This window comes from Dreissena polymorpha, chromosome 1 (assembly GCF_020536995.1).
Source record: "Dreissena polymorpha isolate Duluth1 chromosome 1, UMN_Dpol_1.0, whole genome shotgun sequence".
Taxonomy (NCBI): domain Eukaryota; kingdom Metazoa; phylum Mollusca; class Bivalvia; order Myida; family Dreissenidae; genus Dreissena; species Dreissena polymorpha.
The window spans coordinates 200,263,702-200,290,358 of record NC_068355.1 but is presented as its reverse complement, the minus strand read 5'-3'; the positions used below and the strand labels follow the sequence as shown (position 1 = coordinate 200,290,358).

At 36.3% G+C, this 26,657-nt stretch overlaps 1 long non-coding RNA gene across 50 annotated transcripts; it reads left to right on the top strand.

Annotated features, from left to right (window-relative positions):
- The first annotated feature begins 632 nt into the window (after positions 1–632).
- On the top strand, positions 633–23,519 carry LOC127864600 (uncharacterized). 50 transcript variants are annotated; one of them, XR_008042148.1, is made up of 12 exons: positions 633–787; positions 5,352–6,465; positions 7,372–7,512; positions 12,761–12,858; positions 13,461–13,572; positions 14,970–15,046; positions 15,294–15,479; positions 18,024–18,189; positions 20,365–22,536; positions 22,687–22,736; positions 22,937–22,986; positions 23,130–23,519. It is a non-coding gene; the product is annotated as an uncharacterized LOC127864600 (long non-coding RNA). The 50 variants fall into 50 exon arrangements; XR_008042134.1 differs by having other exon boundaries at positions 22,937–23,519; XR_008042142.1 differs by lacking the exon at positions 22,937–22,986 and having other exon boundaries at positions 22,687–22,786; positions 23,080–23,519.
- Positions 23,520–26,657: the final 3,138 nt, after the last annotated feature.

Sequence of the window (26,657 nt, the reverse complement as noted above, 5' to 3'; positions counted from 1 at the left end):
AGTGATTAAGCCAGTTAGCAGACACCCCATCCACTATACCACAGACACCGAACCAGCTATAAATTGCTGTGGCTAGAAAACAAAAAATATATATAAGATGCTAGATCTTTAAGCTTGGAACATGTAACTCGTTTTAAGATTGATTTTTTTTTTATGCATTACTCAATTATTGCAACAATTATCATATTTTGAACACAATCATGTCCATATAATTATTAAAAATACATGGTTATCAAAAAAACTTAAAAAGCTTTTGCCCGTAAATAAGGTAGCACCTATAATCATATTAGCCCTTACCTATGGATTATTGCGCAATCAATTTCTGGTGTGTCCAAATTAATCGCCAAAGACAGATTTCAAGTCCTAGTTTGCATAATGTTAACTTACCGTAATAATAAATGCAATTTTCATGTTTGTAAACTTGCGTTTAATGTTGGCAGAAGAAAAGATATGTCAATTCACATTCATTTACAGATATTTAGTAGCAGCTGATGCTTTTAGATTTAATTCCTTGAAAACTAAAATAAGTATATATTTTAATCTTACTTTTACCGCGGGAACCAGACTGTAGATTGCTACCGTTTTGAATGGTGACCGTATTGAACCATTAAGAAATCCTGCTTCCGGTAAAATGTAAATAATCCCAATTTGAACAGTTTTGATGACAATATTTTTTCAGTCAATCCGAAAGGCGGCTTGCAACTTGCAGTTCTAACTGTTTTTTTAGTGGTACTACTGCCTGCTTTTCAGTTGTGGTCAATAGGTTGGAAGAGATAATACAGATAATGTACACAACATTACTAAATACTTTATATCCTCGATTACCGTCAATTCGCGACCTTAAGGACATATCACTTTCTGAAATGGTCAGAAGTGGGTGGGGTAATGTTAACGAAAATTTCCTTATATAAGCTTTCTATATTAAATTTGAAACAATATGGGCTAGATTGAACTTTACCAGTACGCAGTTATTTACCACTATCGACAAAGCAGGGGTTTGGGGGTGGTGGCCTCTGATACTAATGAAAGATATAGGATAAAAAAGATTATGAGGTGTTGCGTTAGTTGTTATGTGTTAGGGTTAGGGTACGCTGTTTGATGTTAAGTGTTGCGTACCGGTAAAGTTCAATCATCCCACAATATGCACAATTAAAATAGCATATACTTCAGTGAAACATGAACCAGTTCTAATGAAATCTTAGAAAAAAGAGTAAATAATCACAGATTTTCCCCTTAAAAACCTCTTTCTTCCTGGGCGACCAAAGTCCTTATTTTCTAATTTTCTTCGTATATCCACTGTTACCAGCTGGAACATACACCCCTGTAGAACAAAGTGTTAGAGTATTATTAAATATAACACACTAGAAACATTGAAAAAAGCATCCTTTTTTGTAATAAAAAATGTCAACAACTGGAGTCCAAAAATAGAAAGAAAAAAGTATGGTTGACCAGAAATGATAAATATAAATTTTATTGAAAACTTTTGAAAATGTGTAAAACATCACTTTAGCAAACACATATATCATTATTCATATATAATTAATATACGCTATAAAATTAAAGAGATTTTATTTAAATGTTTTCAATATTTCTGTATCTTTTATTTTCTTGTGTGTAAATTATCATTTCTGGCCCACCATACTTGTTCAAGTGTGTTATTTTTTGACTCCAGTTGTTTACATTTTTTCTTACAAAAAAGGATGTTTCTTTCAGTGTTTCTAGTGTGTTAAATTTAATAATACTCTAACACTTTGTTCTACAGTGGTGTATGTTCCAGCTGGTAACAGTGGATTTATAAAGAAAATAAGGACTTTGGTCGCCCAGGACTAAAATGGTTTTTAAGGTGAAAATATGTGATTATTTACTCTTTTTGAAAGATTTCATTACAACTGGTTCATGTATCACTGAAGCAGGGGTTGAAGAACCCACTTGACCGCTCGCACATGCGAGTGAAGTTGATGGTCGGACGAGTAAAATTTGTTAAATACTCGACCGACCGGGCGAGTGCTGTTTTTCAAGTTGAGAAATATGAATTCAGTTCCAGAACTCCTTCCACATCGATACAAATTGCAAACAATTTTTCGAATGAACAAAAAATATGTTTAGTACACAAAGAAACTGCACTTTCGTTTTGACAAAGAAAAATGACGTCACGGGCACAGTAAAAATAATTCTCTAAATCGGCTGTGCTCTTTTCGTCGTTGTCAGTGCTCTTAGCTAATTGATTAAAAGTGAATAAAACTGTTAAATTTATTGGTCATTCTGTGAATTTTAATGTAAATATCAATAAAACAATAATACATCACTGGTTAATTATAATACTTCTTATATTTAATAAAAAATAAACAGAAAAAATAATTATTAATAAACAGAATAATTCCGAACTTCGTGATCAGAAGCCTTAGGCAAAATTTACCATATTGTAACCGTTTGTCAATCAAGCGTGTCTTTCTCTAAAAGTTCGTCTGAAATATTAAAATGGAAAAGGGTTATATTTAAAAATATCTGCAGGGTGGTGGCGACAGGGAACAGAAAGAATTAGAAAGGTCGTCAAAATGAGAAGCGGAAAGAATTGAGATAAGGAAAGAGGTGCAGAAAACGTAAGGAAAGCAAATATAATCCATCAGATAATGTAGTTAATTTGTTTGCATTTAGTGTCACTATGTTAAGTAGGTTTAAAAGGTTCTGGTTGATCATAACTATAAATATATATATCTATTTTTTTAATGCAGGGTGTGTAGATTAAAGTGAAGGGCGAGTGGATTGGCAGGCCTACTCGCCCTGCAGGGCGAGTGGCTCTGGAAAAATTCTTCAACCTCTGTGAAGTATATGATATTTTAATTATGCATATTTCTCCAAACTTAATATAGAATGCTTTTATAAGGAATTATTCTTTAACATTACCCCACCCACTTCTGACCATTTCAGGAAGTGATATGTCCTTAACATTTAATGTCAATATTTTAATCATAACCTATGTATATCAGCAAAAACAAACACTAATCATTTAAAATAAATATATACCTTGCTGATTTATTCAAATATAAATTCAAAACTCTGTTTGCAAAAGTCTTAAATATAATCTTTGTTTACATCAGTGTAAAGCGTCAGTAATTTAGTTTTGCTACCCTTTATTCGCGGGTATGACGTCATGCAACAATTCATGGAAAGTTTGAGCAATCAGGCCAAATTAACTTATTGTAAACATGCAATGTTAATTTCTGGTGCTTATGCAAACTATAAGAAAAGTCCAACAAGTAATAACAATTAAATATTTACATATGTACAGTACAGGCAACGTGTACTTAAACAAACTCCACTCGCCTCGGTGTTTATCTCACTGACTGTGTTTGCTTACCAATATGAACCCCGCGATGGGTTTTCAGATCAAATGGCGCTGGGGCCGTTTGGCGAACACCGCGAATCACTGCGGACCCATACTATCTACTGCGATGTTCATCGTGTTTGCTAAAAATGAAATAATTGAACATAAACAGTAGGATGCCGAACCTGGAGAAGTGTTAATTGCATGTTTGATTATGCAATTATCATACAGTTTGAAGCCATGGAGAACTCATACATGTAACTGATTGTAGTAATCATAATATCCGGAGTCTCTGGATTACCCGATACATACCTGTCAACTGTCTCGATCACATACATGCAACTATTCCCATCTTTATCCATTACTCGATAATCCCATATATGCCCGATTTCTAATTTTAAAGCAAATTATGGGTGGGTAATATAGACGATAAGATTAAGATCCCGAAAGAAATTATTGTGGGAAAAAGAATTAATGTTTTTTACAGTATTTGGTTGTTGTTTTTTGTTCTTAGAGGTATTAGTCTGTTATCATATTGTCACAAGGTATAGTTTAGTCTGAACTTTAAAATAGCAGATGATTATTAAGTATAAAATATAGTTTTTATGTCCCCCACTATAGTAGTGGGGGACATATTGTTTTTGCCCTGTCTGTCTGTTGGTCTGTTTGCGCCAACTTTAACATTTTGCAATAACTTTTGCTATATTGAAGATAGCAACTTCATATTTGGCATGCATATGTATCTCATGAAGCTGCACATTTTGAGTGGTGAAAGGTCAAGGTCATCCTTCAAGGTCAGAGGTCAAATATATGTGGCCAAAATAGCTCATTTTATGAATACTTTTGCAATATTGAAGATAGCAACTTGATATTTGGCATGCATGTGTATCTCATGGAGCTGCACTTTTTGAGTGGTGAAAGGTCAAGGTCATCCTTCAAGGTCAGAGGTCAAATATATGTGGCCCAAATAGCTTATTTTATAAATACTTTTGCAATATTGAAGATAGCAACTTGATATTTGGCATGCATGTGCATCTCATGGAGCTGCACATTTTGAGTGGCAAAAGGTCAAGGTCATCCTTCAAGGTCAGAGGTCAAATAGATGTGGCCCAAATCGCTTATTTTATGAATTCTTTTGCAATATTGAAGATAGCAACTTGATATTTGGCATGCATGTGTATCTCATGGAGCTGCACATTTTGAGTGGTGAAAGGTCAAGGTCATCCTTCACAAGGTCAAGGTCATCCTTCAAGGTCAAACATCATATAGGGGGACATTGTGTTTCACAAACGCATCTTGTTCATACATAGAATATTAAAAAAAATATATATTAAGATTTGTTTTAAAGACCACTATGTAATGATTGTAATTGCAATTAATTGCAATATTTTTAAAGATTTATAAGTGTTGTGATCATATCTCAGGGTTCTCAATAAGAGCCGGCTGCTGGCTAAATCGGCCGTTTGAAATCAGATATTGGCCGGTTTAAAATCGCTCAGATTTGGAAAATTGGCAATTGACTTTGTCGAAATGTGGGTGTCTTTTCGGTAATTTGGCTCCTATTTGCTATTAAGCATAGACGTCGCTTCATTATCTCCCTTAAAGCATTACAGCAACAACAATGAAAAGGCGCATATTGGAATCGGTCAAAAAGCAGTAAAAAAATTTGACATTCTGTTCATCCTGTGTAGAGTTTAAAATTTTCAAAAGTAATAGAGAGCTCTTTCCATTTCTCTTTTGTTAGTTAAAAAAGATCAAATTCATAAAATGCACACAAAAATGCTCAAAAATAAGTGCTTGGTTGACCACTATTAACAATAGACATAACATGGCCCAAAATGCAGAAAATCAAGTGCTCAATTTTAAAAATTTCAGAGGGAGCATGCCCCCCTGACTCCCCTAGAAGGCCTGTTGGCTTCACATTTGGGCCTGTTGGCTCAAAAGTTATTGAGAACCTTGATATCTATAAATCTATCTCATGACATTGGCTATGAATGAACCTGTTTTATGTGTAAATTATTTCCAGAATGACGCATTCATAAAAAAGGCATCTTCTGGCAGCCTCCAAAGAGTTCACAATAAGAAAACGAAAGACAGAAAGCAATACTATGGAAAGCGAGAGTGCGATGATAAGGAATTTGATTCCTCAACCCAAACTAGCGTGAACACAATGTCTGCTAGGGTAAGTGTGGTGACCTTAAATTCAGGACAAAAACAAGGTAACTTAAACTGTGTTTGCGTCAAAATCAAGACTGATGAATGGTATAATATGGCTGCTGATTTGTATTCTGTGTGTGTCAAATCAGAACAGGTTATATGGGAAGAGAGACAACCAGATTGCAACAAACAAGATACTAGTAGCTTCAATTTAGTACATGAACAAACAGGATGTTTACATATGGATCAAGATTATATTAAACAAGATGGCTTTACCTCCGAATGTGTGAAATCAGAACAGACAGAAAATGAAATTATGCAACAAGCTTGCCTAAATTCTGTATGTGTGAACCAAAACACGATTTCAAATTCAAATGCGTACATGTATACAGAAACAGATGAGCTCCATTCTGTATGTGGGACAACAAAACAGTTTCTAAATCCAAATACAGACCAGAGTTATATAATAACACATAACCTCAATTCTGTACGTGGTATAGCTAAACAGTATATAAATACTGATACAGACAATGAAAATATAGCAACAAATGATCATAATTCTGTATGTGGTATAGCTAAACAGCATATCAACACAGATATGGACAATGAAAATACAACAGCCAATGATGTAAATTCTGTACGTGGTATAGCTAAACAGTATATTAACACAGATATGGACAATGAAAATATAACAACAAATGATCACAATTCTGTATGTGGTATAGCTAAACAGTATGTCGATACAGATTCGGGCAATAGAACAGAAAATGATCCAAATGCTTTATCTGATCATTCAAACACAATCGAGGATCAAGCTCAACTGGCCTACCTAAATTCTCTATTTCTGACAAGGGAAGAGATTGAGCTTTCAAATGTTGACCAATATTGTGCCAGACCAAATATGGGTGGAGAGACAATACAAAAGGACCTTTACTCAAACCTTGATGTTCATAGATATTCAAACTCCGAAAAAGATGACTCAGGTATTTTTATTTTTAGCTTACCTGAGCACAACGTGCTTATGGCTCAAATGGCGAATGACAGCGCGAGCCCTGTGAGCCAACAGTTAAGGACACAAGACAGACAAATGGCAATTATAGCTATTGTGATTGCCTTTTGTCCGTCTTGCGTCCTTAACTGTTGGCTCACAGGGCTCGCGCTGTCATTCGCCATTTGAGCCATTTGCGAAAATATTGAACATTTGCCTTTGTAACACTCTATAGGCCACATTTATTGTCCGATCTTAATGAAACTTGGTCAGAAGATTTTACCCAATTATATTGTAAACATGTTATCGAAAATGGTTCCGGTTGGTTGAAAAACATGGCAACCAGGAGGCGCTGCATTTTTCCTAAGTTATATGGCTATAGTAAAACCTTGTAAACACTAGAAGTCACATGTATTGTCCAACCTTCATGAAACTTGTTCATATTTTTTCTTATGATATCTCGGATGAGTTCAAAAATAGTTCTGGTCTATTTAAATACATAGCAGCGAAGGGGGCGGGGCATTTTTCCTTATACGACTATAATGAAACCTAATACATGTAAACAGTTAACACTCTAGAAGTCACATTTATTGTCCAACCTTCATGAAACTTGGTCAGAAAATGTGCTCTAATGATATGCTGTTTGCACATTAAAAGATTGGAAAAAAGCCCTGGGGTTGAGTGTGAAACTGTTGTATGTGCTGAACATTTCTATGTTAGGTACAGTTGTTTCAAAGTAAACACTTTTTATGCAAACTGGACAATCTGATCCAAGATGATTGTTCACACACATGCATCAATTCTTCATTTCTTAATTATGTCCTTCTGTTATAATGCATTCAATATTTGACAGAGACAACGGCATCATAAATTTATTATCATTTAAATGTTGAATCTTCAGATGATGACTTTGTAGAGATACTCTTTGAAAGAGATAAAAGGAAAAGCGAGAGCTGTCATTCAACTCTTGTGGCTCCAAAGAGATTTCGAGGTCAAGATTCTTCCAGTGGCGTAGTCCAGCGAAGGAGTCTTTCAGCAAGAGGTAGTGTTGATTTACTTGCATTTACATCATATTGGGTAGATTCACAAAATCTGATATTTTCTTTTGGACTTCTATATATGGACTTATTTGAATGTCTGATATAAGCAGCGATTTGTTTGCCCTCTTAGGAAAAGTACATGTACCGGAACCAGCCCAATTGGGAAAAACGTGCGCAAAAAAACTCTGAAATCAGGGATCATCCTAGAGGGCGACTTTGTCGCCTTACGATGCTTGATATCGCTTTCTGATTACATCAAAGCGATAACAAAATCGCCAACATTTTCTTATATTTCCTCCTTTGATAATCTGTCGCACGTGTGCGCAATGCCGTCACTAATACTGCAATTGTTTGCTGTGTGCAATTATCGGTTATCCGATCTACTGATAGCGAGAGGATTTGCTACGCATCACTGACCGCTGATGCAAGTCGCCTTGGTTTATTCCAGTTGAGGCATTGTGTCAAAGACCTATCAATATACATATTGATAGGTCTTTGATTGTGTACACGCCGGTTTTACCGACAATAGTGTAATTGACGTAACCATCTATGTATAGAATGCCAGGCTCCCGACCTTGTTTACAGTTTTCAATCGGCTCTTGTTATTTGTCAAGGCTGCCGGGAACCAATACAGCCATTGTTCCGTGATGGTCATTTATTGTTATGCTTGGCGATTTGTACAACGTAAAACAGTCCGAATCTCATTGCTAAATTTCAGTCATAATATATTTGAGTACTGAGTTTAACAAAAATCACAAACAGAGAAACAAACTTACACATTAAAAGTTTAATTCAAAAACGCAGTCAAGCACGTGGGAACATTCCATCAGGGATGTATAATAGAGGGATCCGCAACTCCATGCATAAATCCAATAACGGCGAAAATATGCTGTCGTGGCTGATAATCCAATCAGAAAAGCCGATAATTATTATTTTTATCGACAACGCGTAATAGCTTAACGGTGTTAATCGGGTGTTAATCGAGATGATATTTGACCATGGTAATTTAAATCCCGATTGTCACGTCATTTATCATTCAATATTTAATATGTTACCCATTTTAGAAAGCTGAAATGTTGCTCTTTCTAAATATCTAATTTATATGTCAATGCATAACATATTAAAAAAGATATGACGAGTTAAACACAAAGTAATTACTTTTTTGTCTTCCAACTGCGGCGGAGTTTCGGGTAAAAATATCGTCACCTTCACTGTAAAATATATTATTGCATTGTCATTTTTAGTCAGAAATTTGACAAGTAACATTCATTAACAAGTTTATAGATTGAGGTTTTTTCTGTGTTATGTTCGATTGTTTATTTGAACTATCCAAGTTATTGCGTCGAGTTAAAATCAAAAGTTTTACTGGCAGCCGCGGTCGATTTAAGCGGCTGCGAGACGCGATATTCAATTTTAGATCACCAAATTATAACCGCTTTTAATTAAATATTTAAGAAGTTACCATCGTTCGAAAAGCTTGGAGATTGATTGTTTATATTAAGTATTTTAATTAGAAAACAGATGAAAAAATAATACGGAAATCGCGATACCGATTTTTTCTGTGTTCTCAACCGCGTCAGATACTGCATCTGTTTTTTCCCATCAGTTGCTAAAAACTATTCTCAAATAGACGTTTATTAAAATAAATTGTTTATATATAAATAATATCAATTACAATGTTTAAAAGATTAATTATATTGACTTTAACAAAACATACACGTGCGGTCTACTGTAATAACAAGTCTTTAGCCTCCATCATTCAATCGGTACAAGAATATTCTCAAACGAAATATGTCACACATCCAACACCCATAAACAACTTTTTCACATATCGACCTTTGATGAGTCCCTTTATTTGACAAACAAGTACAATCACAATAGATCTTTGCCACTAATTAAGAATATTAATCATGATAATTAGCATGCGTCTTTTCAATTGTTCCTACGTTGACTGTTTTCACGCTGTTTCCATTTTCGGAATTGCAATTAAAAATCAAACAATAACAATTATCTTGTTAATGTACCCTTTATCATAATTTACATATGTTTTTATGTACAATCTCAGTGTTGTTCATTATGGCATACAGTAAAGATGATTTTGTTAATTTCTCAGATATTGAGAATCTTGAAGAGATTTTAGGTGATTTTACAGCAAGTGAATACGATTTTAATGATAGTGACTTTGAGCTATTATACATCCCTGATTCCATTAAAAGTCAATGATGCCATTAAACATAAGAATTACCGGCACGCGACACTCAGTTGGGAGAATTACAATTTGGGGTATTTCAGAATGTACGGGTGTTATACATCAATTTATGTATTTATAATCGAATAAAACACAACAAATCTTGAAATAATTAAGCTATGGCCGGCATAGAACATAAACATGCATTGTTGAAGAATCTCCCACGAAATGTTCGGGAGGTTTTTAAGAGTTCAAGTTACCCTCTGTCGTTAGTCAAATTGTAAATTGAGACTGCTGCATAATGCGGAATTAATTGGGATAAATTGCCAATTTAAATTCAGTTAAAAATGTGCAAATGCGATAAAAATCGTATAGAAATAACCAGATGCCAAACAGTGACTTATTGTGCGCAAAGGGGATAAAATATAGCATTACGAATATATACTATTTGTATTGTTATTGTTATGCGTTTATTATATCGCCATGAGACATTGTCCGGTCTTTTAATTATTGAATTCTGATTGGTACTAACATGCAGTAACTGATGAAACTTCTTAGGTTTTGTCCGAAACCCGTACAATCCATGGATGTTGCTTATGTCCGTAATCTTGCTATTTTAAACTATCTTTTAGCAAAGTAAAGCACTGCAATATTGTATTTAAAAGCTATATGTCAACCAAATAATATATTGGTTGCGTATTTGCTAGGTTACAGGTTTTAATTTTCTGCCGTCAAACGATATGCATGTGCAGAGGACGTATATCGACATGTTTTCGGACAGTCGTTTTCGGATACGAATGGTTCGTCGATTTTAAATATACGTCCTTTATTACATTTTTATAGAATGACGAATAAACATGCAATGTTACGGATGGTCTGGTTGACAATATTTCGCAATGTACTATAATAACTAACCAGAAATTGCACCTAGAAAGACTAATAAAAGAACAATATGCTAGGGCTCTGCCCTATATTCCCTTTATCCTGCATCCTCAGGCTCTTGGCTTAAGTAGTAATTACATATGAATGAAATGTGTATTTTGGCCAAATTAAACACACGTTTTACAGTTTTTAAGAGAGCTATATCTCTTTAACATCATGGCAGTTTAAAATAAAATGTTTAGTTTTAGTAAGTGTTTCAGCATATTTTATTATGCCCCCTTTCGAAGAAGAGGGGGTATATTGCTTTGCTCATGTCGGTCGGTCTGTCGGTCCGTCCACCAGGTGGTTGTCAGACGATAACTCAAGAACGCTTGGGCCTAGGATCACGAAACTTCATAGGTACATTGATCATGACTCGCAGATGACCCCTATTGATTTTGAGGTCACTAGGTCAAAGGTCAAAGTCACGGTGACCCGAAATAGTAAAATGGGTTTTGAATGATAAATCAAGAACGCATACGCCTAGGATCATGAAACTTCACTGGTAGATTGATCATGACTTGCAGATGACCCCTATTGATTTTGAGGTCACTAGGTCAAAGGTCACGGTGACCCGAAATAGTAAAATGGTTTCCGGATGATAACTCAAGAATGCATACGCCTAGGATCATGAAACTTCATGGGTAGATTGATCATAACTCGCAGATGACCCCTATTGATTTTGAGGTCACTAGGTCAAAGGTCAAGGTAACGGTGACCCAAAATAGTAAAATGGTTTTCGAATGATAACTCGAGAACGCATACGCCTAGGATCATGAAACTTCATAGGTAGATTGATCATGAATTGCAGATGACCCCTATTGATTTTGAGGTCACAAGGTCAAAGGTCAAGGTCACGGTGACCCGAAATAGTAAAATGATTTTCGGATGATAACTCAAGAACGCTTTTGCCAAGGATCATGACACTTCATAGGTACATTGATCGTGACTCGCAGATGACCCCTATTGATTTTCAGGTCACTAGGTCAAAGGTCAAGGTCACAGTGACAAAAATCGTATTCACACAATAGCTGCCACTACAACGGACAGCCCATATGGGGGGCATGCATGTTTTACAAACAGCCCTTGTTTCAGATATATGTATGGTAATTAATTGTGAAACATTAATATTAAAGTACCTTTACGCGTGTGATCAAAGGTCCGCTCACTTACCCCCAATACCATTGGAAGAAGTCACTTCTTTCTAAAATTTTGGGCTAGGATGATCCCTGGAAATTGAAAAAATTTGCATTGTGAGGTCTTCATATTGGGAAATTGGTACACATTGTCATACTTTAAAATTTATAACTAAGTGTTGTTAAGTTGTCAGTATTATATTTACTTAGGTTCAAGCCATAGAGCTGCATAGGGAAACTTACTAAATGTTGCATTAGATTTTTTTTAAGTCTTAAATTTGGAAAAAAATGAGAACAATTGGGAAATTTGTTGTTTTTTTCCTAATTTGAAAATTGTCGTTTTCGGGTACTTTATAAAGAAGGAAAGAAATCGCTGGATATAAGACTTCAGACTTTAATATTCGTTGGACATTTGATTTTAGGGTTGAGAGGACCCAAGAACATTTACATTGAAATTATTAAAAATGTCCTACTACAAATTTGTTTTCACGGAATGTTGTATAAGTGTGTCAAGTTTGGATTTTCAACACACATAAATGTATGTGTGTTTTTTTTCTAATTTGGGTACGGAAGGTGGACCCATTCCCAATCGAAAAAAAAGTATATAGTTTTCCCACATGGGATAAAAAGATTCCCAATGGAAGGTTTCCAAAAAAGATTTTTTTTTAAATAAGTCTCAATATGTCATTCACCTCCAAAGCCAGCTGTATAAGTTGAACCTTAGAAAATATAATATTGAAATCACATTTATTATAAATTTTAAAGCATAAAATCAACAACATTATTTTCCACATTTTAGTCAAAAGGATGCAATATTTCCCGATCCAAAAAACCCCAGCCTTATAACCCAAAATGGTGGAAATAAACAGTGCACTTGATACCTGTTCCAAAAATCCTGTATTCGGAAAGAGTCACACAAATATTATTTTGGCTAAATAAGAAGGTGTTGGAAAACTTATGTAGACTAGTAATTACGTTAGTTTAATTTTAGTAATATGTTTGCAGAAAATGCAGAGAATGCTGTGACTACTAGTGTCTCCGTTTCTCTGAAACCAGCTAAGATGAAAATGAACGAAAAGGGTGACAGGGTGAAGATGGTTAAGGTATATATAAGTTACGGATATCTTGTTTTCCTCTTATCGCAATAACAAATAGGGAGGTATTAAGCATTGCACTGGTCCATACGTACGTGTGTCCGTCCTGAAGCTTGTGTTTCCAACCTATCTTTTACTACAGTACTGGTAAGATGTTGCTCAATCGTTCACAGTTGAATGACAGTCATGTTTGATGATCATAAAGTAAGAAATATTTGCTGCAACAAGTTTTTGCAGAATAATGGTCCTTGGTATGTCTTTCCCCTAAAGAAAATACAATCCCAAAATTTTGTGTTTTAAGTCTTTAGCTGCTTGGCAGAATTTGATCAAACTTTCACTGCTGGATTAATCTTAATGTGTAGAAGATGGTAAAGAATGAAATTTTTGCTGCGACCAGTATTTGTGATTATGCTGGCATTTTATGAGGGGACTGATTGGGGAGACATATAGATTCCCCAAGGACAGCCCTAGCTTATGAACTTGTGCCAATCCATATTTTGGTTTGGATATTTTTGACAGAACCTGAGTTACTACTCCTTTTTTCACCCATAACTCAACAATTGATAGAGAGCTGAAACTTAACATACATATTTACATATCATCTATTGCAGAGAATGAAGAAAGCCAAGACCCATGAAAAAGAAAAGACCAAGTACAGTCTTCTAGAGAGGAACCTAGCCAGGTGTATGAACCTGGACCCTCGAGATAATGACCATTTTCTCTGTAATCTCTAGAACTAAATATCCATTACCTTGTCCTTGAAAGTCTTACTTAAGACCAACAATCATAATAATCATTTTTAGCTTACTGAGAACTTACTTTAGTTAGTTTAAACCTATTTATTTTAGCTCGATTGCATCTAAAGCCTAAGGCTTATTTGAAACGCTGTCGAGTCCGTTTCCTGGGACAAGAACCAGTACCTTGTGTCTTTCAGAGAGATCTAAAGAACGCCCCCTTGGTGGAGATCAAACCCATGAACTCCCAGTTGCTAGGTGGACACCATGTCCATTATGCATGGCGACCTGTCCAAGTTGAGCTGCTGTGGTTAGTCTTAAATGAGGTGTCATGTGTTGTTTATGGTCAACATTTGGCTTGTAACGACTCTCCAGGAAACAGTTATATCAATATTGATAAAACTTTGTCAGTACATGTACTAGTATATTTATATTAAAACCAAGTTAGAACCTTGGGCAAGCAGGTAAAACTCTAGGTTAATTGGTCAAATCCCAGAAAATCTGTCTTACTACTCTAGAAGGCACATGTATGAATCAATCTTGATAAAGCTTGGTCAAAATGCTAACTTTGCAATATTTGAAATCAAAATGGGTTAAGTTGAGTGAAAACTAGGTCACCAGGTCAAATTTTGACAACCTTTTAACATTTAAAGCCTTGTTTAAGATTCAATCTTTATAAAACTTGGCCAGAATGTTTATATATAACAATATCTAAGCCAAGTGCAACTATGGATGAAGTTCGTTTAGAACTAGGTTACTGGGTCAATTTTAGAAAAAACCTTGTTACCATATTAGAAGCAGAATGTTTATCTTGACAGTAGCTAGTTATAATATTGGTCAGATGTAGTCAAAAAGTATGTCCCCAGGTCAAATCTGAGAAAAATAGTAATAACACTTCAAATGCCTCATTTGTGATTTTTTGGATTAAACTTGTAAAAAAAAATTTCTTGACCATATCTAGGCCAAAAGTAAAACTGTCACAGGAGGAAACAAACTCAGTAACTAGGTCAAATGATTGACCTATTTTAATAATTGTACCTTGATATCAGGTGAGAGCTTTAAAGCCATCATGGCTCCCTTGTTATGCTCCTTTTAGATGGGGGTATTTTTGCTTTTCTGTCAGATTATGTTTAACACAGAACTTAGAAAGAAAAACGAACATTTGATGAAACCATATTAGCACGAACTGATGACTCTGGGAATATTAATAATATAGGGTGTTATGACTCAAAGGCTGTCTTTCACATATGTTTCTTAATTACCAGTTAAATAATATTCATAATGCATAATACATATTTGTGGTTTCTTTAAATCTGATGTTCCGGTGCCTGACATTAGTCTTTTACTTAGTTTGATTATTGCCTTGTGTTCATTTTGCTCTCTTAGACTGTGGAGAATGCAACAAGGAGTTTGAAGGGAACTGCCCTGTCCATGGGCCCTATAACTACATACAGGACGAAAAGGTGAAGCTGTGTTCATCTTAAAAACATAAACTACATGTGAAAGAGAAAATAAGGGAAAAACAAACTTATACGTTTAGGCTTTTAGGACTGTTACTTGAGATTTTGTATTACTGGTAATAAATGTAACAACTATTCATTGTTTTAATGTTTGCCTATATATTTAAGATATGCCTTAAATATGACCTTAATATTCTAATACAAACGAGTGTTTCCAGTACATTCTCATATACCTAAATATAAACTGCAGGTGCCAGAAGGGGATCCACTTAAAGCTGACCATACCGTGCCAGATTGCTTTGAAATCAAAACGTCCAAAATATCTGGAGCTGGTCTTGGAATATTTTCCAAGAAGGGACTGGAATCCAGGGCCATGTTTGGACCGTATGGGGGCGATATCATTGCTGCAAACCAGAAATCAGGATATTGCTGGCAGGTAAATGTGAGGTGATGCTTAGCTGAATGCATGGATACCTTTTTTAGTGTGAAATGCAAGGGTTATTTCGCAAAGTCTAAATTAAGAAAATAAAGAGCTTCATTTTCAACAAATGCATAATGCATCTTAGATAATCTAGCAGTTTCTAAAGGGGATTTAATGTGCATTATGCCATCACAGAACTCAGTGTGGGAGGCATTAAACATGGTACTTCCGTCTGTCCCTCAGCATGTTTGTTTACTCCAAAGCTTGTAATTTCAACAACACTTTAACTACTGGGCGGATCTCATGCAAACTGTTAAATGACTTTAATTTGTAGATGATCGTTAAAAAGGTATCGAGACTTCTAGGAGTTTGGGCAGGATTAAGGTCCTTTGTCTGTGTTTTCTCTGTAATTATTTGGTGAATCTTCCTCAAATGTTCAAAACTTGCTGCAGCAAACTTTGGCAAAGTTATGGCATTTGTCTGTTTTACACATCATAAAATACTGGGTTGATCTAATTCAAGTTCTCACAGTTGAGTTATCTTTATTTTCTGGAGATAATTGTTATGAGATGAACTTTTTCTGTGACAATGTTTTGGCAGAGTAAGAACCCTTTGTCTGGTATTCCACTATAGAATATATAGTCCCAAACTTAAGTCTTTAATGCCTCGTTATGCTTGGCAGATTTTCTCAGACTTTGAAAGCTGATTATCCTTAGTGTGTAGGCTGTAGAATTAAATATTGATTTGTCCGTGTCCAAATCCAAATATGTTGTTTGGGCATTACTATCGGTGACACATTTCAAGTTGATGTAACGATTTTGTGTTCTATATAATCATGCTGGCATGAATAGATTTCACACATCTTGTGAAACTGATTCATTAATTATTATACCCCCATTACTGGTAATGGGGGCTATATAGGAGTCACTAAGTCGACTGTCTTTCGGTCTATCCTGAAAATTTCATCCGATCTTTACCAAACTTGGTCAGAAGTTGTATCTAGATGATGTCAAGATCAAGTTTCAATATGAGTCATGCCGGGTAAAAAACTAGGTCACGGGGTCACCTAATGCGTTTTAACCGAAAGTTTGTCCGGATATAACAATGTCATTAATCATTAGATTTTAAAATTACGTGGTACATGTGTTCACCATTATTGGACGGTGTGTCGCCTGAATCTCCAAGGTCAAGGTCACACTTGGAGTTCAAAGGTCATATGCTCGTCCGGGCCATAACTGTGTCATTTATTGTGAGATTTTTAAATCATTTGGCAAATTTGTTTACCATCATTACACGGTGTGTCGCGCGAAAGAATAACTTTGATATCCCCAAGGTCAAGGTCACACTTTGAGTTTTAAGGTCAAAAATGAGCTTGTCCGGAGCTCTATCTATGTCATTTATTGTGATATTTGCAAATCATTTGACATATTTGTTCACCATCATTGGACGGTGTGTTGCGCGAAATAATAACGTTGTTATCTCCAAGGTCAAGGTCACAATTTAAGTTCAAAGGTCAAAAATGTCCATAAATGAGCTTGTCCGGGCCATAACAATGTCGTTTATTGTGAAATTTAAAAATCATTTGGCACATATGTTCACCATCATTGGACAGTGTGTCGCGCGAAAGAATAACGTCAATATCTCCAAGGTCAAGGTCACACTTTGAATTAAAAGGTCAAAAATGGCCATGAATGAGCTTAGTAGTCCGGGACATAACTATGTCGTTCATTTTGAGATTTGAAAATCATTTGGCACATATGTTCACCATCATTGAACGGTGTGTCGCGCGAAAAAATTACGTCGATATCTTTAAGGTCAAGGTCACACTTTGAGTTCAAAGGTCAAACACGGCCATAATTGAGCTTGGCCGGGCCATGACTATGTCGTTTATTGTGAGATTTTAAAATCATTTGGCTCTTTTGTTCACCATCATTGGACGGTGTGTGGCACAAAAGAATTACGTCGATATTTCCAAGTTCAAGGTCACACTTTTAGTTCAAAGGTCAAAAATGGCAATAAATGATCTTGTCCAGGCCATAAGTATGTCATTCATTGTGAAATTTTAAAATGACTGTACATAAATTTTGTTCACAGGCATTGGACGGCGTGTCATGTGAGAGAATTCAAGACTTCAAAGGTCAAAATGGCTATAAATGATTATGGCATAATAATTCTTAAAAATTGCCATAAATTAGATTTTCTTGTTTTGTGGAGACAGCATGCACAATAGTCTGTGTCAATGCGGCACGTGGGGGTATACGTCATCTGTGACAAAGCTCTAGTTTTAAATTAGTGTGTAATTCAAGGATGTGAAGTACTTTACTATTTTACATGAATGAAACTTCACTTCAAATTAAGAACAAATTACTAAGTATGTTTGTGCTGTTGAAAATAGTGTATGGTCACTGCCACTGTTAAGTTTAGAATTGTATTCTTTGGTATTCCAGTGTAAAAATAGAATTTTGCTCTTAAAAACAAGGTATATAAGGTATCATGTTTTCTTGTGTATCAATCTTACTTATCTGTTGGTTGTTTATGGTAACATTCTATGCAATTCAGATCTATACGGAAGGCAAAGCGAGCCACTTTGTGGATGCCCAGAACAAGGCCACCTCTAACTGGATGAGATATGTGAACTGTGCAATGAAGGAGGCAGATCAGAACCTTGTGGCGTTTCAGTACAAAGGAGGCATCTATTACAGTACATTGAAGCCAGTGTCACCAGGTATACAGGCATGCTGTATGACTAAAGATATGTGATATTCAATGAAGTTTTGCCTGATTAGAGCAGTCTTACATTGGTGATACTGGTTCAATTCTCTGTACCAGCGCATATGAGTTGGTTTCCTATGGGTTCTTTTGAGTTTCCCCACAGCACAAGGCCGCACCAATATTAAATTCCTTGGGTATTAAATAAATAGATCGACATTGGATCTGTAATTCAAACTTCTCAAGTCTGAGATCTGTCTGAGATTCACTACAGGACCTTGCATATTGCAGCCTCAGACCTTTTAAACGTTAAGATATGAGCACGTTTTTTTCTGTCTTTCACGCTTTTGGTTCCATCGACAATAATTTTATGCCCCTGGTAGGGTGGCATATAGCAGTTGAACTGTCCGTCAGTCCGTCTGTCAGTTCGTCCGAAAACATGAACATTGCCCTTTACTTTTGCTATATTGAAGATATTGAAGATAGCAACTTAATATTTGGCATGCATGTGTATCTCATGGACCTGCACATTTTGAGTGGTGAAAGATCAAGGTCATTTTTCAAGGTCAAAGGTCAAATATATGGCTTCAAAGTGGCGCAGTACGGGGCATTGTGTTTCTGACAAACACATCTCTTGTTTGAATGTTAAAATATCTTTCCTATTATGAGCTATGTAAAACAAAATGTGTTTGTCAAACAAAGAATATTACATGCCCTTATTTTTGTAATAATAAATATTTGTTGTCTAGGTTTTTATGACAATTAAAGAAAGTTTGCGTCAAATGTAAGTATTGAAAGTAGAAAATGTGAATTCTTTTGTAAACATCCCTGTTTTCAAGTGTTACATCGCTAGTTTATGAGGATATAAAATCGCATATTTTTTCAAAACTACTGCAAAGTTTTTCTTTCACATTCTAAAAGTGTTGTTAATTGACGTGAGCTCGGAATTGCAGTAGAAATTTATTAAATCAATGCAGGTATATTTTTTAACAAAAGTTGGAAACAAAGAGAAAAGGTATGAAACAAAAAATGTCTGGCCAGAAAATAAAATTGCTCACATACACAACAATGATTCTGACTATTTCTTGTAAGATATGAGGCTATTTAATTTGTGAACACATGAACAAATTAGACTAGAAAAATCAGCCTTTGCAGTCCGCACAGGCTAATCAGGGATAACACTTTTCACATTTATGATATTTAACCAGGTTTTCCGAAGGAAAAAACTGGTTATTAGATTGGCGAATGCGGGCGGGCTGGCTGGCTGGCTGGCGGGCTGGCGGAACAAGCTTGTCCGGGCCATAACTATGTCGTTCATTGTCATATTTTAAAATCATTTGGCACATTTGTTCACCATCATTGGACGGTGTGTCGCGCGAAATAATTACGTCGATATCTCCAAGGTCAAGGTCACACTTTGAGTTCAAAGGTCAAAATTGGCAATAAATGAGCTTGTCTGGGCCATAACTATGTCATTCAGTGTGAGATTTTACAATTATTTGGCACATTTGTTCACCATCATGGGACGGTGTGTCGCACGAAAGAATCACGTCAATATCTCCAATATCAAGGTCACCACAACTTAAAATAGATTTATTTTGAAACAAACTTACAAAGGGGGTTAAATTTGTTTGTTCATTTCAAAAGTTCAGTTTCAGTTGTCTCCCTTAATCAGATTTTTTTTCACAATGAAAACCTGGTTTTGTGACAATTTTGTCCCTTGTTTTCATTGAAAATAAGTATGCTCTTTGCACAAATCCAGTGTAGGTGGAAAGTGTCATCCCTGATCAGCCTGTGCGGACTGCACTGGCTAATCTGGGACGACACTTTACGCTTATGCATTAAACCCCCTTTTCACAGATTAAGGCTCAATTGTTTGTTTTTACACCTTGCCTTTCTACTCTACCATTCCAACATAAAAAATTACAAATAGCAAGAAAAACATAAATAACTAAAACAATTGCTTGACTTAAAACCTGTCCTACACTTCAGTATTAGAATCAAAACTATAGAATATGTTGAGATAATACACAATTACTAATAATTTAATGAAATAAAATAAAAGCACATGTTCGTTTCCAGAAATAAATGTGGGGTATAATTCACATTTATGACAAGGTCTAATTAAGGTGTTGATTGTTTCTAGGACATTTTTTTTATTAATAACTTGTTAATATTTCTATTGCTGCAGGAGAGGAACTGCTGGTATGGTATGGAGATGAATTCGCCAGAGAACTTGGCCTCATCAGAGACGATAATTTATGCAATTATTCCTGTAAAAACAGTGGTCGCTTGAAGATACACACGAGGAAACATACAGGAGAAAGACAGTACAAGTGTGAGGTGTGTGGCTATTTATGTAAACATAGTGGTACCTTGAAGACACACATGAGGATACATACAGGAGAAAGACCGTATAAGTGTGAAGAGTGTGATTATGCTTGTAAACATACTGGTGCGTTGAAGAGACACATGATGATACATAGAGGAGAAACACAGTACAAGTGTGGGGAGTGTGGCTATGAATGTAAACGTAGTGATGCATTGAAGAGACACATGATGATACATACAGGAGAGAGAGAGTACAAGTGCGAGATGTGTGGCTATTTATGTAAACATAGTGGTAACTTGAAGACACATATGAGGATACATACAGGAGAAAGACCATACAAGTGTGAGGTGTGTGATTATGCTTGTAAACAATGTGGTGATTTGACGAGGCACATGACGATACATACAGGAGAGAAACAGTATAGGTGTGAGGTTTGTTGTTATGCATGTAGCGGGAGTGATGCCTTAAAGAGACACATGAGGAAACATACAGGAGAGAGAGAGTACAATTGTGAGATGTGTGGCTATGAATGTAACAGAAGTGATAACTTGAAGACACACATGAGGATACATACAGGAGAAAGACCGTACACGTGTGGGGAGTGTGGCTATGAATGTAAGCGTAGTGATGCGTTGAAAAGACACATGAGGATACATACAGGAGAGAGAGAGTACAAGTGTGAGATGTGTGGCTATTTATGTAAACAGAGTGGTAACTTGAAGAGACACATGAGGATACATACAGGAGAAAGACCGTATAAATGTAAGGAGTGTGATTATGCTTGTAAACAAAGTGGTGATTTGAAGAAACACATGAGGATACATACAGGAGAAACACCGTTCAAGTGTGGGGAGTGTGGCTATGAATGTAAACATAGTGGTAACTTGAAGAGACACATGAGGATACATACAGGAGAAAGACAGTATAAGTGTGAGTAGTGTGATTTTGCATGTAAACAAAGTCGCGATTTGAAGAGACACATAATGATACATACAGGAGAGAGAGAGTACAAGTGTGAGAGGTGTGGCTATTTATGCAAACAGAGTGGTAACTTGAAGACACACATGAGGATACATAAAGGCGAAATACTGTATAAATGTAAGGGGTGTGATTATGCTTGTTAACAAAGTGATGCGTTGAAGAGACACATCAGGATCCATACAAGAAAGAAACAGTACAGGTGTGAGGTGTGTGGCTATGAATGTAACAGAAGTGATCACTTGAAGACACACATGAGGATACATACATGAGAAAGACCGTACACATGTGAGGAGTGTGGTTATGGATGTAAACGTACTGGTTAGTTGAAGAGACACATGAGAATACATACAAGAAAGAAACAGTACAGGTGTGAGGTGTGTGGTTATGCATGTAACAGGAGTGAAACCTTAAAGATACACATGATGATACATAAAGGAGAGAGACAGTACAAGTGTAAGGTGTTTGGCTATGAATTTAACTTGAGTGGTCACTTGAAGGCACACATGAGGATACACATTGGAGAAAAACAGTACAAGTGTGGGGAGTGTGGATATGAATGTAAACGTAGTGGTGATTTGAAGAAACACATGAGGATACATAAAAGAGAGAGAGACCGTACAGGTGTAAAATGTTTGATTTTGCATGTAAAAACAGTGGTCACTTGAAGAAACACATGATGATACAATGTATTACATGCAGGAGAGAGACCAAACACGTTTGGGGTTTGTGATTTTGCGGGTAAAAAAAGTAGTTCGTTGAAGACACAGATGATGTTACATACAGACGAGAGACCTTACACAATTTAGGTGTGTGATTATGCATGTATCCAGAATGATTGCATGATGAGACACACGAAGAAGCATGCTTGGTTATACTTGTAAAGATAGTGTTGATTTAAAGAAACGCATGAGGATACATACGGGAGGAAGACTTTAAAAAGTGTTAGGTGTGTGGTTATCCATGTATCCATGGATGGGAGGAAGACTTGAAAAAGTGTTAGGTGTGTGGTTATCCATGTATCCATAGGAGGAGGACTTTACAGAGTGTTAGGTGTGTGGTTATCCATGTATCCATAGGAGGAAGACTTTACAGAGTGTTAGGTGTGTGGTTATCCATGTATCCATAGGAGGAAGACTTTACAGAGTGTTAGGTGTGTGGTTATCCATGTATCCATAGGAGGAAGACTTTACAGAGTGTTAGGTGTGTGGTTATCCATGTATCCATAGGAGGAGGACTTTACAGAGTGTTAGGTGTGTGGTTATCCATGTATCCATAGGAGGAAGACTTTACAGAGTGTTAGGTGTGTGGTTATCGATGTATCCATAGGAGGAAGACTTTACAGAGTGTTAGGTGTGTTGTTATCCATGTATCCATAGGAGGAGGACTTTACAGAGTGTTAGGTGTGTGGTTATCCATGTATCCATAGGAGGAGGACTGTACAGAGTGTTAGGTGTGTGGTTATCCATGTATCCATAGGAGGAGGACTTTACAGAGTGTTAGGTGTGTGGTTATCCATGTATCCATAGGAGGAGGACTTTACAGAGTGTTAGGTTTGTGGTTATCCATGTATCCATAGGAGGAGGAGAGTGTTAGGTGTGTGGTTATCCATGTATCCATAGGAGGAAGACTTTACAGAGTGTTAGGTGTGTGGTTATCCATGTTTCCATAGGAGGAAGACTTTACAGAGTGTTAGGTGTGTTGTTATCCATGTATCCATAGGAGGAGGACTTTACAGAGTGTTAGGTGTGTGGTTATCCATGAATCCATAGGAGGAAGACTTTACAGAGTGTTAGATGTGTGGTTATCCATGTATCCATAGGAGGAAGACTTTACAGAGTGTTAGGTGTGTGGTTATCCATGTATCCAGAATGGTCCCTTGAATACTTGAAGAGGCACATCAGGATATATAAGAACATAAGAAAAGAAAGAGCTTAAACATGAATATATAAAAAAATCTCTGAAATCAGTTGAGAGACCCAGTGACACACGTTATTTTGCATGACATTATGACGCAATAAATCATTGCTTTGTTAGAGCTGCATTCAATCTAAATTTGAATTAGTTGTCCATTGGTTTGTATACTTTAATATGAACAGTGCCCTATGGGCACACATCTCGTTACCTGCTTTGCCCATCTTCAATTTGAACACCCCTGTAGCTTAATTCACTGTTCACTTCACTTCGGAAAAATGGCGTTCTTTTGTTAATATTTTACATGAGTTATATAATTTGCATTTAAACATATACTTTTTTATTTTAGATAAACATATGTTATTATCATTGAGAGCAGATGGTGGAGTTCTTAAATTAGGGTTAGTTTAAACTCGATTCCGTGTGTACGGGTTTTCATAACATGGGCATTTCTCTTCAATAAGTAGTGTTCTGTTGGTTACTTGAATGTTATTTACGACTAGTAGATAATTGCTTTGTTCATTTTTACCTTTTTCAAGGTTTGCAAAATATTTTTTTAGTTTTTAATGCCCCTAGAGGAGGGCGTATAGCGATCGGACCATCCGTCTGTCTGTTTGTCCGTCCCTCTGTCTGTCTTTTCGTCACACTTAGCGTTTAGGTTTCTCAAAATGCTCTTAACGTCTATGTCCATAGAGATATAACCTTTATATTTGGTATGAATGTGTATATTGACAAGGCATTTCCATATGCACAACATAATTTACCCATGTGACCTTGACCTTGAACTTAGGGTCCGCGTTTAAGTTTCGAAATCTGCGTTTAGGTTAACCGTTTCGAAAACTGCTCATAACTTCTATGTCCCTCGAGATATAACCTTCATATTTGGTATGCATGTGTATATAGACAAGGCCTTTCCATACGCATAAAAATTTTGACCCCTGTATCCTTGACCTTGAACTTAGGGTCCGCGTTTAGGTTTCGAAATCTGCGTTTAGGTTTCGAAAAATGCTCATAACTTCTATGTCCCTTGAGATATAACCTTCATACTTGGTATGCATGTGTTTATGAACAAGGCTTTTCCATAGGCACAAACTATTTTACCCCTGTGACCTTGACCTTGAACTGAGGGTCGCATTTAGGTTTCGAAATCTGCGTTTATGTTTCGAAAAATGCTCATAACTTCTATCAAAGCATTTATAGGGAGCATATGTCATCCTATGGTGACAGCTCTTGTTTTCATTGTGTTCTACGTGCTTCACTCTCGCTCTTAGGATTTTTCCATTAAGCTGTTTATGGTTTATGTCTTTTTACACTTGCTTTGAATGATTTCACATTCAATAATGTTGTTGCGATGGTAATTATCTCCACACTTTTGAAAAGCGTGGGGATATTGTGGTTATCTCCGCCGTCTGTCTGTCCGTCCTGGTCACTATCTCCTCCTACACTATAATCACTAGAACCTTGAAACTTACACACATGGTAGCTATGAGCATATGTGCGACCCTGCACTATTTGCAATTTTGATCTGCCCCTAGGTCAAAAGTTATGGAGGTTGGGGTGGATCCGGGTCAGAGATTTTTATGCCCCCGGTATGGTGCATTGGCCATAACTTTTGCAATAATGAAGATAGCAACTTGATATTTGGCATGCATGTGTATCTCATGGAGCTGCACATTTTGGTGAAAGGTCAAGGTCATCCTTCAATGTCAAAGGTCAAAAATAAATCCAAGGGAAGTAATAAGCTTTAAAGGAAAAAAAAATGAAAGGGGCGCAGGAGGGGGCATTGTGTTTCTGACAAACTCAAAGGTAAAAAAAAAACAAATCCAAGGGAATAAATAAGCTTTAAAGGGAGGTAAGTAATGGACCTGCCAAATGATATAAAAAAATCATAGCGGCGCAGGAAAGGGCATTGAGTTTCTGACAAACACATCTCTTGTTTAATGTTATTTTACATTAACTTCTTCATTTCTACACCGATTCACTTCCAATTGATACTGAACATCTCTTATGACAATGCAGTCAATCTCAACTATGCATGGCCCCATTAACAACCCTGGAACAAACATGTGGTGTGGGGATACGCGTTGGCCTCTGCCGCGCCATTTCTTGTTATGTTATGTAATTTTCAATTGAATGTGTCAAGATCATGTAGTGTTTTTAGCTCACCTGAGCACATCGTGCTCATGGTGAGCTTTTGTGATTGCCTTTTGTCCGTCGTGCGTTGTGCGGCGTCAATAATTGCCTTGTTAACTCTCTAGAGGCCACATTTATTGTCCAATCTTCATGACATTTGGTCAGAAGATCGGTCTCAATGATATCTTGGACGAGTTCAAAAATGGTAACCTTTGCTTGAAAAACATGGCTGCCAAGGGGCGGGGCATTTTTCCTTATATGGCTATATATGGCTATTGTAAAATCTTGTTAACACTCTAGAGGCCACATTTATTGTCCAAACTTCATGAAACTTGGTCAGAAGATTCAGCTCAATAATATCTTGGACGAGTTTGAAAATGATGCCTGTTGGTTAAAAAACATGACCGCCAGGGGGCGGGGCATTTTTCATTATATGGCTATAGTAAAACCTTATTAACACTTTAGAGGCCACATTTATTTTCCGATCTTCTTGACACTTGGTCAGAAGATTTGTCCCAATGATATCTTGGATGAGTTCGAAAAATGTTTTGGTTTCTTTAAAAACATGGCCACAAGGGGCGGTGCATTTTTCCTTATAAGGCTATATATGGCTTTTGTAAAACTTTTTTAACACTCTAGAGGCCACATTTATTGTCCAATCTTCATGAAATATAGTCAGAAGATTTGTTTTATTGATATCTTGGATGAGTTCGAAAATGATTACGTTTGCTTGAAAAACATGGCTGCCAATGGGCAGGGCATTTTTCCTTATATGGCTATAGTAAAATCTTGTTAACACTCTAGAGGCCACATTTAAAGTCCGATCTTCATGAAACTCGGTCAGAAGATTCATCCCAATAATATCTTGGACGAGTTCAAAAATGATGCCGATTGGTTGAAAAACATGGCCACCACGGGGCGGGGCATTTTTCCTTGTATGGCTTTAGTAAAACCTTGTTAACACTCTAGAGGTCACATTTATTTTCCGATCATCATGGAACTTGATCAGAAGATTTGTCCCAATGATATCTTGGATGAGTTCGAAAATGGTTTTGGTTGCTTTAAAAACATTGCCACCAGGGGCGGGGCATTTTTCCTTATATGGCTATAGTAAAACATTGTTAACA